General features: G+C 36.1%; 1 protein-coding gene across 11 annotated transcripts in view; it reads left to right on the top strand.

Annotated features, from left to right (window-relative positions):
• Positions 1–18,588, top strand: part of NLGN1 (neuroligin 1) — an 896,630-nt gene that overhangs the window by 156,861 nt on the left and 721,181 nt on the right. The window contains exon 1 of one of the 11 annotated variants that reach the window (XM_073023457.1): positions 18,224–18,455. The exons of the other annotated variants lie outside the window; for them this stretch is intronic. The gene's annotated coding sequence lies outside the window, so the exon portion shown is untranslated. Of the gene's footprint in view, positions 1–18,223; positions 18,456–18,588 lie in introns of those variants that run through there. 11 annotated transcript variants of the gene reach the window in all.

Raw genomic sequence — 18,588 nt, 5'->3', positions numbered from 1 at the left:
CTTTCTTCACTTACATCGTATGCTGAACATTTTACTGTATTTTTATATAATAATGTTTATCAAGTGTAGTAGCATATTTTACCTAAATATTTCACTGTTTCTGGGTGTTTTAATTATTCCCAATTTTGCTGCTATAAGTTATTGTGAGGAGCATATTTCCACATACAGGTTTTCCTTCTTTGGGATTATTCTTTTGGATTACATTTCTAGAGGAAGGATAATTAAACTGTTGGATTTGATTTACCTCCAGCAAACCCCTATAGAGGAAAGGGAAAATATTTACCTTTTTAGTAAAGAAATCTCTTATTAACATCAAGACTGAAGCTATATTAAACTATTGACAGTAATTTGAATAAATGAATGATGAAAAATATTTTTATTCATTTTTTATTGACAAATAAAAATGTATATATTTATGGTGTTACACATGATGTTTCGAAATATGTATACATTGTGCAATGACTAAATCAAGCTAACATATGCATTACCTCAAAAAATAATGATCTATCTGTAGTGACAGCACTTAAAATCTACTCTCTTGTACAATAGATTTCCTTCCTTCCTTCCTTCTTTTTTTTTTTTTTTTTTTTTTTTTTTGACGGAGTCTTACTCTGTCACCCAGGTTGGCACTTTCTTGGCTCACTGCAACCTCCACCTCCTGGGCTCAGGCAATTCTTCTGTCTCAGCCTCTCGAGTACCTGGGATTATAGGCACCCCCCACCAGGCCTGGCTAATTTTTGTATTTTTAGTAGAGACGGAGTTTAGCCATGTTGTCCAGGCTGCTCTCGAACTCCTGACCTCAAGTCAACCACCCGCCTCGGCCTCCCAAAGTGCTAGAATTACAGGCATGAGCCACTGCCCCCGACCTCAATAGATTTCTTTAACTTATTCCTCCTATCTAATTGAAATTTTACATTCGTTGAGCAACAGTGAACAAAAGTATTTAAGAAACAAACAAAGACAAAACTAATTAGGAAAATAAAGTTAGCTTCAGGAGAGAAGGGAGTGTCTAGGACTTTTTTTTTTTTTTTTTTAATGGAGTCTTGCTCTGTCGCCCAGGCTGGAGTGCAGTGGCGCGATCTTGGCCCACTGCAAGCTCCGCCTCCCGTGTTCATCCCATTCTCCTGCCTCAGCCTTCCAAGTAGCTGGGACTACAGGTGCCCGCCACCATGACCAGCTAAATTTTTTTTGTATTTTTAGTAGAGACGGGGTTTCACCATGTTAGCCAGGGTGGCCTCGAACTCCTGACCTCGTGATCCACCCGGCTCGGCCTCCCAATGAGCCACCGCACCCGACCTAGGACTTCTTTCTTCAACAGTCTTGTGTTTGTTTTCTCAGTGCTTTTCCCCAGGGGAAAAAAATGCTGTAGCACAAGGGAAATGTATGGTTCTTAAAAAGTACAGTAAAATTACTCTTCAAAAGGATTTTACACTAATAATGAGTTAGTTTATCCTATCAGTTCTAGGAGAACATTAGGCACAATTTGAAAATGTGTTTTATTAGACATAATTTTAATAAAATTATTATATTTAGTTTTTCTTGAAACCAGCAGAAGTAAAATAAAACAGGGATACCTGGAATTGTGAGCTTTAATTTATTTACTTATTACTTCAAAATCTATTATAATACCAGTTCTTTTTAAGTGAGAGATTTTCCCTTCATCTTTCGGTTTATGAATTAATCTGCAGTCACATGCATTTGGTTACTCAGGGCTTTTATTAATTTTTTTAACTTTCAATATTCAAGTTCTATCAAAAATCTGTACTATATTATAGACATATTTTCTGAGAAGGCTATTTTTTATTTTCTTAGAATAGTAGTCCCTCAAATTGCCTTAAGAGTAATAGGTTAAATTTAAATTTTAATTTTTTTTTTCTTTTTTCCGAAAATATCTGTTTTCTCATCATGGTTTTTTTTTTTTTTTTTTTTTTTTTTTTCCTATTTATTTGTTTTTCCTTTTTAATCCTTTTTTTTTTTTTCCCCCCAAATGCTTGCTGTTTCTTTTTTTCTGTTCAAATTCATGAATAAAAGATTAGGGTGCTTAATGTAGGTATCTAGCAAGACACCTCTCTTATGGTCCTGGGAGTTTTAAGAGCTGGGGATTGGGAGCTGCTGGGGTCCATGACTCATTTTCTGACGGTATGATATAGCATAGGCACCAGGTTCAACTGAGACCCACTTCTTTGGAATGTATACTACCCTAGCCTACATTCATGCTTTCTCTAAGAAATTACTTAGCAGACAGCATTCATTCATTCATGCATTTCTTCTTTTAACAAATTCTGATTGTGATGCTTCATAGATTCAAAGGTAGGAATGTAGATAAAACTCTCTCTCCCAAAGAACAATTAATACAACGAAGTATGATAAAAGATAAGGATAAGCATAGTTTAAGTAGGCTTAACCCTAACCTAACTTGGGAGTGGGGGCCAGAAGGAGTCAAGAATGGCAGTGAGGAGTGAGGTAGGATAGATTGTATCTCTGAAGGGTTAATAGAGGCAGTGCTGACTAAAGTAAGAATTGATGGATCTATGGAAATTAGAAAGGTAGATTGATTAGGAAAGAGGACATCCAAAAGGAGAGCCTGTCAAGCAGATTGAAAACCATGTGCAAAGGTGAAATGTTTCAGAAAGAGCAAGGTAGATTTGAAAAGCCACAAGTAGTGCAGCATGCTTAGAGAGGCAGTGTGTGGGAAGAGAGATTGCTGGTCAGGAAAGGAAGTGGCCAGCTTGGGGGTGGTAGCTGGAGCTATTCACACCCAAGTGATCTGGGAGACACTATAACATGGCATTTCATTAGGAATCCAGAGACCTGAAATCTTTAACTGGGTGAGCTTGACCACATAACTTTAATTTCTGAGGCCTCTGCTTCCTTCTCTGTAAAAGGAGCGTGTGATTTTTAACTAGCACTCCAGGAAGCCCTCCAATGGGTGCTAGGTGGGGATGGGAACTTGGTGGCCAGAGCTCTTTGTCCCCTGCCTCCTTCACTTACAGTATATCAGTTTTGTTTTCACCTGAATTATTTGCTTACAAATTGAAGTGAATTTATTTATTGAAGAGAGAGTCTTACTTTGTCGCCCCGGCTGGAGTGCAGTGACCCAATCTCGGCTCACTGCAGCCTCCACCTCCCAGGTTCAAGCAATTCTTGTGCCTCGGCCTCCCGAGTAGCTGGGATTACAGGTGTATGCCACCAAGCTCAGCTATTTTTTTTTATATTTTAGTAGAGATGGGGTTTCACCATGTTGGACAGGCTGGTCTCAAACTCCTGACCTCATGATCCACCCATCTTGGCCTCGCAAAGTGCTGAGATTACAACCCTGAACCATCATGCCCAGCCTATTTATTTATTGTTTTTGGAAAACTGACCCCCCCACAAAAAATATTTTGAAAGCCACAAGACTAAGTTATCTGAGGTCTTTCTGTACACCACACCACTTAAGGAAAAATAGCAATGTGTACTATTAGAAAGAACAGTAGACCTGGAGTTCAAAGCTTGGATTTTTATGGTTGGCAGACCTCTGTGTGGCCATAGGGAGCCAATTTTTCTTAGTCGATTTTTTTAATTATGAAAGAGGAACAAATATTATCTGCCCTTCTTGTCTTAATGTTTTTCCAAAACTGAAATAAAATCAGATATGTTAAAGTGCTTAGTGAACAGTGAGGTATTTTTAAATGACTGTTATTCTTAAGGAAAATATTACCTATGCTGAAAGCTGTCTCTAGGTATGAGAATCTAATATATAAAAGATGCCCTTGGCGTGATGAATCTGGTTATTTAATGGAGGTGTCACACTTCTTATGTTACATTTTTCTTGGCTCCAGTTCCCCTACCTAAAAGTGAGATAAAAATCTCTGTACTGGACAATTTTCTCCATAGCTTTCTAGATTTATCAGAATAAGTTTTATTAAAAGAAAAATAAATATTAATCATCAACTTAAACTTCATTGAAAAGTGATGGTAACCTTATATCCCAGGATGCTTCCTTGAGTTATTCACTGTGCTTAAGAGCATGCATTAGGCTGGAATATTATGAATCTTCTTTTCATAGTAGTTTCATTACAAACTCAGGAGAGGTAGGTTAGATGTTTGTTTTTTGTTGTTGTTGGTGGCAGTGATCTTTTAAAGGAGCATTTCAAATCCAACAGCCCTTTCTCCTATTAATCATACTGCCCATTCTCAAAAGCAAAACTTAGGTATGTGTTAGGTTAAAAGATCTTCCTTTATGCGGTGTGAACAGGGTAAAAAATTAAGGTTGAAGGAAATAGATAATTCTGTCTTTCTACAAATATTGCAGCCACTTTCACATTGCAGATGAGGAAAAAGAATAATTTTTCCCTCTAAGAAGTTATTACTCAGAGAGAATAATATAGTTAAATATCACTCAGGTTTTTCTGAATGCAAATCCTGTGCACATCTCCACATGCTATCAGGATCCAATTTAAGGAGGATTTTGTTACCATTTGACAGAGTCTAAAATATGTCTCTGGACCCCTGTTCTTAACCCAGGCTGCATGTAGTAATGATTTGAAAGTGTGACCTAGCCCCAGCTCCAGAGATTCTGATTTAATTGATCTTGAAGGAGGGGACCCAACATTGGCATTTTTACTCTCCTCCCAAGGGATCCAAGGAACTCTAATGTGCAACCATAGTGAGAACCACTAATTCTGGTAAAAATTAAGCAGATAAATGATTTGTTCAGATTTGTAGTATAAAAAATATTATTTTGGTGTCAGTGTGAGAAATAGATTGGATGAAAGTTAGATGAGGAGGGCAGAGGCCAGTGAGGCTGGCACAGCCATGCAGCCATGAACCAATCTGAGTCCATGCCAAGAATTCCCAATATTTCTTTCAATTTCTGGGTGAAGAATCTTGTTACCAAGTCCTCTGCGATCTGTTTCCCTGATTTTAGTTGACCTTTCTGCTTTCATATTTACTGGTCATTCTCTCGTGGTGCTTCTCGTTACACCTTTCTCTGGTTGTCCTAGCTGTGATTTCGAGCCAGTGCCCTTTCCCAGATAAAGAGGGAAACCAAATAGGTTGCTGTTCATGCAGTTTTGAATGGGCATCCTGGGTATTTTCTCTCATCTGATCAGACCTTTCAGGAGGATTTTGCTTACAGCTCCCAAGTTGCAGTCTCACCAGGGCCCTCCTCTAGTCTTCCCTTGCCTTAATACATAGTTCAGCTTCACCCTGGGAGGAATCACTGTATCTCACTACAAGGAGACACCTTCATCCTCTGAGTGAGCCATGAGAACTGAGTGCCCTATGTGAGGCAGGAGAACTAGAGCTACCCCAAGTCCCGGTGTTATTTCTGCCTCACAAGAAGTGCTTGGAGCATCCCATCACTACAAGGTGATGCTCTCTTTTTTAGAAGAACCTTCCAACTATCCGTTCCATTTATATTAGCTCCTGAACCCTGAAACTATTTCCTCAGTATCCGTTCTCTTCAGCACTGAGTTACCACCCTTCACAATGAACAGGAAGTGCAAGAGGCTTGGGTTTAAACTTGGATATAATCTCAGTTTACTCCGTTGTTAGTAGCCGCAAGTCACTTAGTGTTACTAGGTTTCAGTTTTCTGACTTGTAAAAGTAGGAAAAATTGTATGTACTCTTCAAACTTGAAAAAAACCTATAAGCTGAAGAACTAAGTACAATATTGGTACAGAAGATGCATTCAACAAATGAGAGTTGATATTATTTTTGCTATACTGATTACTAAGTTTGCATGCCTTCAAGTCAGTTGAGAAAGCAAATACATAGATAAAAATGTTAGTCTTTGTAATGGCTAAATGAGGATACATGTATCTTCATATGTATATTATATATATTAATTATATACATTTATTTCAGTATATTTAATAGATAATCATTTATAATATAATTATGTATATTATGTGTATGCTGAAACAAGAGAAACGGAGTAGGGGAGAGTAAAAAGGATAATGAGTGTAGGAAGAAGACAGGCTTTCCTGAGATCTTATTATTTTTATGCTATTATTATTATTGTTTTTGTCTGTTATATTTGCTTCCTGGTCTAGTTCTTAATGAATATGGGAAGAGGAAGGATAGAGAAAAAATTTTTGATCATATTAAGAGTCAAAAAAGATGAAAAACCTGGGCACAGTAGCTCACGCCTGTAATCCCAGCACTTTGGGAGGCTGAGGTGGGTGGATCATGAGGTCAGGAGATCGAGACCATCCTGGCTAACACGGTGAAACCCCGTCTCTACTAAAAATACAAAAAATTCTCCGGGCACGGTGGCGGGCGCCTGTAGTCCCAGCTACTAGGGAGGCTGAGGCAGGAGAATGGCGTGAAGCCGGAGAAGCGGAGCTTGCAGTGAGCTGAGATCCGGCCACTGCACTCCAGCCTGGGCGACAGAACGAGACTCCATCTCAAAAAAAAAAAAAAAAAGAAAAAGAAAAAAAGAAGTTTTGAAGTTTTTATTAAATGTGCTCTTTTTATAAGGTAAAGTTCTTTTTAAATCAATTAAATACTGTCAATAAGAAATACCTTTTGATAACAAAAATGTAATTGATTAAATGGAAATATTTGTGTAGCAGGGAGTAACCCAAATATAAGATCTTGATTTCTCTATTTCAACTGAGGACACAGAGAGAAAATAGATGTTAAACTTTGACTAAATTGAATTGAAATTCAATTTAAAATTTAATATTTAAGTAATTTAAATTAAACTCTTTATTAGTAAATAATTTTTAAAGCATCATTGAAAATACTAATTCCAAAGCAGTTGATGGTTTTAAATAATTTATGTAAAGTCTGTAATCTAAGGCAGGCTGCTGACTAAAGTGTCTCATTCCTATTTTACCATGAAACTAACATACTTAATGGACAAGCCCAATTACAAAACAAATTCCTTTAGGAATTTTATGCCTCAAAAAAGGAATAGAGACGATAACATGAGAGAACATATATTGAATACTACAATAGAATGATTGTTCAACATTTAAAGGATTTATTCAACTACACCATCATTTAGCCTATATGTCATAGCTTTGTCCGTAAGAAAATTATGGGTGACTTTTGTAAAAGCCCTTGGATGCAGTTAAGATAAACAATGCAAATGACACATTTGATCTGCCACTCCAATAATTATTTAAAAAACAAAGACAGGATCTCACTCTGTCACCTAGGCTAGAGTGTAGTGGCACAATTATGACTCACTACAGCCTCCAACTCCTGGACTTGAGTGAACTTCTCACCTCAGTCTCTCGAGTTGCTAGAACCACAGTCTCACGCTGCCATGTCAGGCTATTTTGTAAAAAATTTGAGTCTCACTATATTGCCAAGGCTGGTCTCAAATTCCTGGCTTCAAAGGCCTTGGCTTCCCAAAGCCCTAGGATTACAGGTGTGAGCCACTGCACCCAGCTCCAGTAATTCTAAGCAAACAAACAACAACAAAAGTTATGATGACTTTACACTTAGCAAACACGTATGAGCATCAGGTTTAGAATTTTAGTTAATGCCAAGATTGGTAAACTTCAGTTTCTGGAATCTTGTTTGAAGACTAGGACAGTTAATTTTCATGGCACTTTTTCGTGGTGACTTAAAAATAATAGATATTAGTTCCAAGAACACTTCTTCACATACTTTTGGTGTTCTAAATTAGGTAATAGATTTGTACCTGAAATCTTAAAACAAATTTAAGTTACCTTCAGGTTTTCTTATTTCTTCACCATCATATTCTTTTCTAGTTCAAACACCATTCTTCCCTATGAAGACATTGGAGCTGAGATTTAATAGTTTTGCTTTTCTCTTGGTCATTTGCTCATATTATGTAGTTGGTCCCAAGCAATGTTATTCTTATCCTATCCTTGGCTGTCATTTTCTTCTAAAAATACCAGATAAATTTCTTTCTATTATTGCTGGCATTTTTACAAACGCCAGTCAACTGAGTATCATTAGGTAATCATTCTCTTCTTTCATGTTCTTTTTAACTTTTGTTTCTTTTCTGATCTTTCTTTTTAAATATAATTCTCAAATACAAAGTTATCAGAAACTTGCCTATAAAACCATCCTGATAATTTATAGAAGCCTTTGTGATTGTTTATCTAGGTTGTGACACAGGTTTAGAATGATATGAAATAATATGTAAAATTTTCTTTTTAACTTGTTTCTTATAATCTAAAGCCACAGTATCTATTCTTTATGGTAGTCACTAGCCATATGTGGCTATTGAGCTATTGAAAAGGAATTATTCCAAGTTGAGATGTGCTCTAAATATAATATACACATTGGATTTTGAATATATTTATATGAAAACAATTAAATTTCTCAATAATAGTCTTTCATATTGATTATATGTTGACATGATAATATTTTGACATATTGGGCTAAATATAATAAAGTATTAAATTTAATTTAACTTGATTCTTCATTTTTTTCACATGGATGCTAGGAAATTTAAAATTGCCTATGTGGTTCACATTATGTTTCTATGGACAGAACTGATTATTCCCAGAATATTTTTAATATTTTTAATTTAATATTTGTAATTAAGTATATTAGTTTCCTATTGCAGCTATAACAAATTCCCTCAAATTTAGTGGCTTAAAACAACACAAATTTATTATCTTATAGTTTAGGATGTCAGAAATAAAAAATGATTGTCAAAGGCTGTGTTCTTTTTGGAGGTTCTAGAAAAAATTCCATTTTCTTGCCTAGAGACTACCTGCTTACCCTGGCTTGTAGCCCCTTCTTTTGTCTTCTAAGCCAAGAGTGTACCATCTTCAAATCTCTCTGACTCTTTCTCTCTCTTCTCTGTTCCTGTTATCACATCTCTTACTCTGATTCTGATCCCTGACCCCTCTGCCTTCCTCTAATAAAAACCCTTGTGATTATTTAGTACCCATCTAGGTAACCCAGAATAATCTCTCCATCTCAAGATCCTCAATTTAATCACATTTACAAAGTCCCTTTTGCAATGTAAAGTGGCATATGCACAGATTCCAGGAATTAATACATCTATGGGAGGGGTGGAGGGTATTATTCCAATTACCATATTAAGTATATTTAATGATATTCTTTCTTGATTTGTTAATTTCATTTTTTAAAATTTTGGTTGTGGTCCTGTATTTTAAGATCAACGAAACTGTAACACCAAAAAATAATCATAAGAAACATCAAGTCAGGTGTGGCATGGCACAATGGCTTCTCATCTGGGTGATGCTGCTGACCTCGATGTGATCTTAGTTAAGTCACTTATCTTCTTGGACTTTTTCTGTTTAGTGAAAGGAGTCTGTGAGTCTATGAAGGAACTTTAAAAGTGCAGTTCTTTGGGCCACTGTTCAAATATACTCTAGTTGTTTTAATGATTAGTTTGAGCCCTTGTAAGATGAATTTCAGCTATAAAGTATTTCTTGTAGCTTCACCAGACTTATGAATGATGAGGATGTGAATTGTGAATTGGTTTAATGTATTACACATAAGCCAAGAATTATATTCTCATTCCATCATATAATGAGTATACTTTCTGTTAACACATAAACCATATATCCTCATAGTCTTATCTATTTTGTGACATAACAAATCATGCTTTGAACTATTTTGACATTACCTTTTCTGCTTAATCTATGTAAACAACTATGTCTGAAATATTACCATGTCCTGCTTTCCTTCTCTCCCTTCCTCCTAGTACAATTTATAAATAAAGGGTCAAAAATTATTTTTTTTTGTAACAAATCCACCATTTGTTAGCTTGTTTATCACTAGGGAAGGCTTGGGAAACTTTTAGAGAAGAGGACACAAGAAAAGGCAGAGAGTCATGAATTTTATGATGGTTGGAAGATTGAACAATTTCTTTTTTTTTTTTTTTTTTTGAGACGGAGTCTCGCTCTGTCGCCCAGGCTGGAGTGCAGTGGCGCAATCTCGGCTCACTGCAAGCTCCGCCTCCCGGGTTTACGCCATTCTCCTGCCTCAGCCTCCCGAGTAGCTGGGACTACAGGCGCCCGCCACCTCGCCCGGCTAGTTTTTTGTATTTTTTAGTAGAGACGGGGTTTCACCGGGTTAGCCAGGATGGTCTCGATCTCCTGACCTCGTGATCCACCCGTCTCGGCCTCCCAAAGTGCTGGGATTACAGGCTTGAGCCACCGCGCCCGGCCTGAACAATTTCTTATGCATTGAATGTAACATAGTTATGTCATTCTGTTTAATTAAATCATTCTACTGTTTGTTTCTAGGTCATCAGAAATGATTTTATTCACATACAAGCAAAAGCAAACTCTAAAACCAAACACAAATGATCTTAGAAAAATATATCATTTTTGAAAAACTTGTGATGTATTTTCTGTTTCTTGTAAGTAATCAAAGATTAACTAAAGGAACAGATTAATGTATAGATAGATAGATAGATAGATAGATAGATAGATAGATAGACAGACAGACAGATAGAGACAGAGAGACAAGAAGACAGAGAAATAACCATTCCTTTAGAAGATATCATTTTAGCCTGGGTGTGGTGGTTCATGCCTGTAATCCCAGCACTTTGGGAGGCCGAGGCAGGTGGATCACGAGGTCAGGAGACCAAGACCATCCTGGCTAACACTGTGAAACCCTGCCTCTGCTAAAAATACAAAAAAGTAGCCGAGTGTGGTGGCGGGTGCCCGTAGTCCCAGCTACTTGGGAGGCTGAGGCTGGAGAATGGCATGAACCCGGGAGGTGGAGCTTGCAGTGAGCCAAGATCTGGCCACTGCACTCCAGCCTCGGTGACAGAGCGAGACTCCCTCTAAAAAAGAAGGAGAAAGAGGAGGAGGAGGAGGAGGAGGAGGAGAAGGAGAAGGTCATTTTAAGGGTTCCTTTATTTAATATTTTGGAAATCATGGAACTAAATATTTTGGGACAGGTAGAAGATGCTCATTAAGTTGCTAATTGAACAATAATGAAAATTCAGGCTGGTGTTCAAGTTTAATTATGTAATTAGCATAAAATCCTATCCAAAAATAGAATACCCAACTCTTGTTTGTGAAGTCAATGAGATGTCAATGCCACTGAGATATAAGTAAAAATTTATCTTTTCATCTTGAACTATGGAATATTAATTTTCATGTGGTTTCCCATCCTATTAGGTCAAATTTTATAGTATATTGTGCTAATATTGGAAACATAGACTCAAATAAACTAATATTTTACAATAAACATTAATAGATGATATTTAATAAGATGGTTTCCTGATTGTGTTTTTTCAATACTTAAATATCTAAGATAATTTTATACAATTTAACTCATTCTAAACTACATTGCCATGCCAAAATCAATCATGGTACTATGGAATTAAAAGCCACCAAAATATCAAGAGAACCTGCTCAGAGGTTATTAGAGCATCAGCGTGAATACTACCTCACAAATATACATTCAAATATGAAGAAAATATTCTGCAAAATATTGCATAAAACCTTTGAAAATGGAAATTTCTATATTTTTCAATTTTACCAATTAAATAAATGTATAAATTACAGATGTAAAAAAGACCTCTTTCTAAAAGAAAACAATCTTTTTTTTAATTTTTTTTTAATTTTTTAACCTTTATTTATTTAAACCATCTGGAGTTGATTATGTTATTATATAATTTACACTTGGATCTGTTTCTTGATTTTTGAACTTGTTTCACTGATGTGTTTGCCTCTTCTTATGTTTGTACCACGTTATAGCTTCATAGTAAGTTTTCATAATACACAGGCTATATCCCCTGTCACTGCTCTTTATTTATTATATCCCCTGTCACTGCTCTTTCTTATTGTTTCTTTCTTTTTTTTTTTTACTTTTTTTTTTTTATTATTATACTTTAAGTATAATAATAAAAAAAATGATCCAATGGCACCATTATTTGAAAGTTTTTAACAAGTCAAAATTATTTGTTTGTTTTGAAAAATCTGAATTTATTTCTGATTTAAACCCTTTTAAGAGTCCGTCTGTAAATATCTTTTAGCATCTCTAACCAACATTGATGAAAAAGCCCCATTTCAAAAGTGGCAGTCTCATGCTAAAATATCTAGTCTTGGCTAATCACAGTGGCTATGCCTGTAATCCCAGCACAGCCAATGTGGGCTTATTACTTGAGCTCAGGAGTTCAAGGCTAGCCTGGGCAGCATAGCGAAACCTTGTCTCTAGAAAAAAAATACAAAAATTAGCCTGGTTTGATGGCATGGCACCTGTATTCTCAGCTACTCAGGAGGCTGACATGGGAGGATCACCTGAGCCCAGGGAGTTTGAGGCCGCAGTGAACCGTGATCGTGCCTCTGCACTCCAGTCAGGGCAATACAGTGAGACCAGGTCTCAAGATAATTAAATAAATATACAAACAAAATGTCTAGTCTTGCTCATCACTTTCTTAGCTTCCATTATCAGTCTGTAATCCATGGAATATAAAGATACATCTGGTATATTCAGCATCCAGGTAGATGTGTTCTCCCAATACGTATCTGAAATATAGTCAGTACCAGTCAAGCATTTTAAGTCATCTCTTCTAATTAAGCAGGATTGTGGGAGTAGATTCTTCCCAGTAGAAAGAACGTCTTTGTAAACAGTCACTTTTGCAGTAGTTAGAACTTACAATGTTGCAACACTTTTTATTTTTTTTCTTTCATAATTCCCAATTGCCGTTCATTTAGATTCAAGTCTTGAGCATATAGTATGAGGTTCCATCAGGGGAGTTCTGAAGAGAGTAGAGGATTTTTTTCCTCCAGACTTGCTTTACAATTCTGTTTTATTTTATTTCCAGCTTCAGAATTTTAAAAATTATCTTTAAAAAATTGTTGTCAGTATGTAGTAGGTATATATGTTTATGGGGTACATGAAATATTTAGGTTATTTCCTCTTTTTCAGACACTGACCTGCAATCTTTCACAACATCCTAAAACATTTATCAAAAGCCAGAACTGAATTGATTTGACCTGGTCATAAAAGATGTGCATTTATATCATTTATCAAAAAAAAAAAACCCTTTTCCTTTTTTTTTTTTTTTTTTTTTTTTTTTTTTTTTTTTTTTTTTGAGACGGAGTCTCGCTCTGTCGCCCAGGCTGGAGTGCAGTGGCGCAATCTCGGCTCACTGCAAGCTCCGCCTCCCGGGTTCACGCCATTCTCCTACCTCAGCCTCCCGAGTAGCTGGGACTACAGGCGCCCACCACTGCGCCCGGCTAATTTTTTTTTTTTTTTCTATTTTTTAGTAGAGACGGGGTTTCACCGTGGTCTCGATCTCCTGACCTTGTGATCCGCCCGCCTCGGCCTCCCAAAGTGCTGGGATTACAGGCGTGAGCCACCGCGCCCGGCAAAAAAACCCTTTTCCAAAAATAACTCTTTTGTACTAAAAGCAACAATGAAATACTTGCTCATCTACTTGTTACGAAAACCATGCTATTTCCTCACATGATCCATTTGGTATTAATCAATCCATCATTTTCTATTTGGTATAGAAACCAAAATAAGATATGTAATTCTAACATGTTTTTTATGAGAGCTGAAATTTTAATAACATGGTTAAATTGGAATGCCCTAGAGTGCTCGGGTTTGCCAATCTTGACTTTTATTTCCATTATTATTGTTCATACTAATTCTTACTTCCCTCTTGTATTGATTTCGTTTTCTGAAGAAATTAGCAGGCCCATCTAATGAAGAGAATCTCTTCATTAGAAGAGAATATAGCAACTAGTTTTATTGTTTGATCTATTAAGTCAGTCATTTACTAATAATTTGTATCATGAGGGATACAAATATTAAGTATGTTTCTATCCTCTCTGTCAGTAAATCACCAGGGAGATAAATGAATTCGATTCACATTTTTATCCTCAAACACCTTTCCTCTATCCCTCCTTCTCCTTTCACTTCTCCTCCTTTTACTCCTCTTTCTTCATTAACTACCTTACTCTGTCAACCCAGTTTACACTTAAATACACTGAAAAACGAACCTTCAGTTCTATATTAATATCTAATACTTGTTCAGTATGGATGCTGAAATATTAATTTATAACAGTAATAGCCATTTACAATCAACAAATCAATCATCAATGGGAAACTAAGGGTTTGTGGTGGTTGGCTGTTTTAAAATCAATTCTTCTATGATATACTTTGGATTATGCCCAGTATACAGGAGGTATTCAACAAGTGGTTGCTGAAAGAATGTCAGCCTCTCCAAATTTCAGAAATATAATGGTACATCTGCTTCTTCTCCCCAAATTGGCATACCACTATTTCCTCATCACAAATCTGTTTTGGTTATTTCCAGGAAATCTATTCAGAATAGTTGAAAGTTGATTGTTTGACAATTAACTCAAGCATTTTTCCTGAGTCCAGGGTGCATGGAATAGTATTAACTGCTCAACTCAGTTATAAAAAATGTCTTTTCTTGGGAAGCCGAAGCAGGCGGATCATAAGGTCAGGAGATCGAGACCATCCTGGCTAACACGGTGAAACCCCGTCTCTACTAAAAATACAAAAAATGAGCCTGGCGTGGTGGCGGACGCCTGTAGTCCCAGCTTCTCAGGAGGCTGAGGCAGGAGACTGGCATGAATCCGGGAGGTGGAGCTTGCAATGAGCCAAGATCCCACCACTGCACTCCAGCCTGGGTGACAGAGCGAGACTCCATTTCACCAAAAAAAAAAAAAAAAAAAAAATCTTTTCTAACATTTGGTATCTCTTTTGCATGGATTATGAAGGATTATGAAATATAATGCCTAGTGATTGTGAAATGAGATTTCCAGCCCTCATATTTCATATCAACAAAGTCTTCTTATTTGAATTCACATACATATTTTAATATTCTGGGTGAATTTTCTTTCATGTTGTAATTTCAGCTTATGGCTGCACTGGCTTTGGTAGTTTATAGTTAACTGCTCAGACTGAACATAATCAATCAGTTGATTGACTGTTTCACAATTTCAAAGGCCCCGTTATTATTTGTGAGATCAAAGGAAAATACAAGAAAGAGCTAGCTGAGGATTATATATATATATTTTTTCAATTTCAACCACATTTTCCCATTTAGGTGGTAATTTTTGCTTCCTAGCTAGGATTTCTATTATCAGTTATAGAAATAAATAAACACCATTCCATTTACACTTCTTAGAAATATTCAGCAGTACAGTTTTTTTAAAAAAAATCTCCATATAAAAAGCACATTATGAAATATTGAAATTTCATAATTTTTTTCACATAGACATTTTTAATGAGAAAATTTTATAATATGGTAAAGATTCACGGAAATCATGTAATCTAAATCTTTAATTTTAATGAAATATTTAAAGCATATAAACAATTTATATAGTAATATTGTAGACACCTGTGTTTATCATCCTGCCTGCTGATATAGTTTGCTCTATAAGTGTATGTGATCAAATACAATAGATGTAATTATTTTCCATGTTTTTGAATTTTATATACAAATAGCATAATTCTATAAACATCTTTCCACAACATCCTTTGTTGTTGTTGTTGTTGCTCCACATTATATTTTTTGAGATTAATTTATATCAACTCAAGGAGCTAAGGTCACATTCATTTTTCTTGTTACCGTTTCTGCTATTGCAGTATATGAATATTCTATAAATATTTTGTCCAGTTATTTATCTAAAGGTGTTTAGATGATTTCTCCCTCCTACTGTTTTTTTCTCTTTCAAATTGTCCAGTTATTTATCTAAAGGTGTTTAGATGATTTCTCCCTCCTACTGTTTTTTTCTCTTTCAAATAATTCTGTAATGAATAGTTCTAGGAGTGGAAAAACTGGATTATAGGACATAAGAATGTTCAACTATTGATAAACTGCTCTCTGAACTTGTACTATCATATACTCTCCATAATTTCTTCATTTTCATCAATATTAAGTTTTGCTGGACTTGTGAATTTCTGCCAATTTCATGACTGGGAAACAAAAATTTCATTATTTTGAATTTCATTTCTCTAATAACTAGGGAGACTGAGGACCTTTTTCAGATGCTTATTGGACATTGATGATCTTTTTCTGTCAATGAACTATTCATTTCCTTAACCCATTCTTTCCTATCATATTTTTTATCTTTTATAAGACCCTTTATGTACTTTGGATTATAATCCTTCTTTGGTTATATGCATTGCAAATATCTTTTAGGAGTGTAAATTGGATATATATAATTGTTTTATTTTAATATATCAAATTTAACATAACTTCTTTATGGACTTTGGTTTTTTTTATCTTGTTTAGTAAACCCTTCTGTTCTCATCTATCCAAAATCACAAAGTGATTTCCCTCTAAATGTTGTAAAATTTTGCTCAGCATCTTTAGTTCTTTAACCCACCTTAACATACATACATGTGAAGTTACAATCTTGTATTATCATTTTTTCATACGGCTAATTCAATGTCTGAATATGTCATCTTCCCTCAGTGCTTTCTAATGTCACCAGTTATTTATCAAGTTTCCATAAATGCATGAATATTTTTCTGGACTTTCTATTCTGTTCCATTGGACTAGTTTCTAGCCCTGAACCAAATATGCACTGCCTCAGTTACTGTTATTTTATGTTGAGCCTTAATAGTTCGTATGGGAACTTCCCGAACCTTGTTCTTCAGATTGTATTGATAATTTCTTACCCTTTGCCCTTGCAAACACATTTTAGAATTAACTTTACAGGTTCCACAGAAAAGTTGTAGTAGATTTTATTAATAATTGCATTAGTTCTATAGGTTAATTTACCATATTGATTCTCCCATCCAGGAACATGTATATTTGTTGATTTATGTCAGTTTACCCCTTAGTGTTAATAGAAAAATTAACTGTGGGCCAAAAAGTGATGGCCCAAGGTCACATGGCCAATTAATAGCAACACCAGTGGTAGAAGAAAGGTCTTTTGACTCCTTAACACCTTGTACACTAAAAAGGCTTAATTATTTAGTCATTTAAAGAATATCTTGGACTCCTTGCAGCTAAAGAACCCCTCACCATGAAAGAGATTCAACTTCTCTAGTTTATTAGGCCCAATTTGTGTTTCAAGTCCTCAAAGTGTGATTAGAGTGCTTGAGAAAACACTGAAATTCCTGAAATTCCTGAAAGTCCTGAAATTCCTTGCATTGACTCTCTCTGGAGCCTGTCCGAAATGCTAGGGTTAATCTTGAGGTCATTGAATTTCAAAGCATTCGGGTAAGCAACATTGAGGCCTATGTAATGACTCTTAGGCCTTGCTCTGTGACCACAGGCGTACAGGAACTATCACTTGCTTTGCTGAATGAACACTAAAAGTCCAAAATAAGAAGAAATTGTCTAAGAATACACACATACACACACACACACACACACACACACAATCATATTCCTTCAAAGGAAATAAAATTTTAAATGTTTTTCTAAAAGCAGCATATCAGGAAGATTGAGGCTTCTTCTAGATTGATAGTTATTCAGGAAACAAATACAGTTGCTTTGAAATCACCGAGTTGCCGCAAATTGGCATTTTAGCTACTAACTGCCATTGGGGAAAATGTTGTATAAAAAAAAAAATCCAGAGGAGACAGAAGCACAGAAGATTCAGTCTTTAAACATAAAACAAAGAAACATCAGATGCTGTATTCAAGCAGTCATATACTATTCATGTTAATTGCGGTTCAACCTTCTTTAACTACTACAGTAGCCAGTTATCTGAAGGGGCAGGAAAAAAAAAAAAGGTGAGGAGAGGGGATGGGAAAAAAAGTGAGATCCCTGCAATATCGCCTGGAGCCACTAGGGGTATCTTTGCACCATTTTTCATCCTGCACCGATTTGGAGTAGAAACCTGTATTAGGGTAAAACCAGGGTCCTCAGCATTTTTTTTTTTTTTTCTTTTTCTGTCTTTTTTTTTTTTTTTTTTTTGCAAGGAGTGCACCCAGAATCCAAAAACGATTTTTTAAAAAAGAAAGAAAGAAAGAAACCAGAGTTTTTTTCAATCATCCGAACAGGGTTATGAAATTGTTGTTGTGGACATCAGCACCGGGAATTCATTTTTGAGGTCAATTTCCAATCGAGATAAAGCTATTGGATTAGTAGGATTATCTGATTGCAGCCGAAAGAAGTAACGTTGTTTGATCATTTGTATTTCTTTCCTGATGGTCGGATTTACATGGAGGTGGCTTTGGGTCCCCAGGATTCTGGATCGTGGTTGCATCTGGAGAGAAAAAAGGATCAATCGACACGTTTTGGAAGTGTCCGTGGGTGAATAAAAAAGAAGGGAGGGGGGGCAAAACTGGGGTTGCGGATGCTTAAAGGAAAAAAAAAAAAAAAAAAAAAGAGAGAGAGAGAGAGAAAAGGAAGCGTCGTGAATCCTGAAACAAGAATTACTGGGTGCTCGAGATTTCAAAAAAGCGTCTAGAAACTGGTAAATACTTTGACCATTTCAGCTTGAATTTGAATTTGACGGCGAAGTGTTGCAGAAACGGTCTCCTTGAATCACTGCAAAGGGACCGGGGAAAGATGAGGGGTCTCCCTCTGTGGATTTATCTTGCTGAGGGTAAGTTTGTGGCTCTTTTATTGGGAGGGGGCTGACAGGGTTTTGTGCTACTGCGCGGAAGGTGATGCGGACGGACGCGGTGCCTGTGAAACGGAGAGGGAAAGGGGAATGTAAAGCCACCTCGCGCATCCCC

This window comes from Chlorocebus sabaeus, chromosome 15, assembly GCF_047675955.1.
Source record: "Chlorocebus sabaeus isolate Y175 chromosome 15, mChlSab1.0.hap1, whole genome shotgun sequence".
Lineage (NCBI taxonomy): Eukaryota > Metazoa > Chordata > Mammalia > Primates > Cercopithecidae > Chlorocebus > Chlorocebus sabaeus.
Note: the sequence above shows the minus strand (reverse complement) of the source record. Positions and strands in the feature narration are given on the sequence as shown.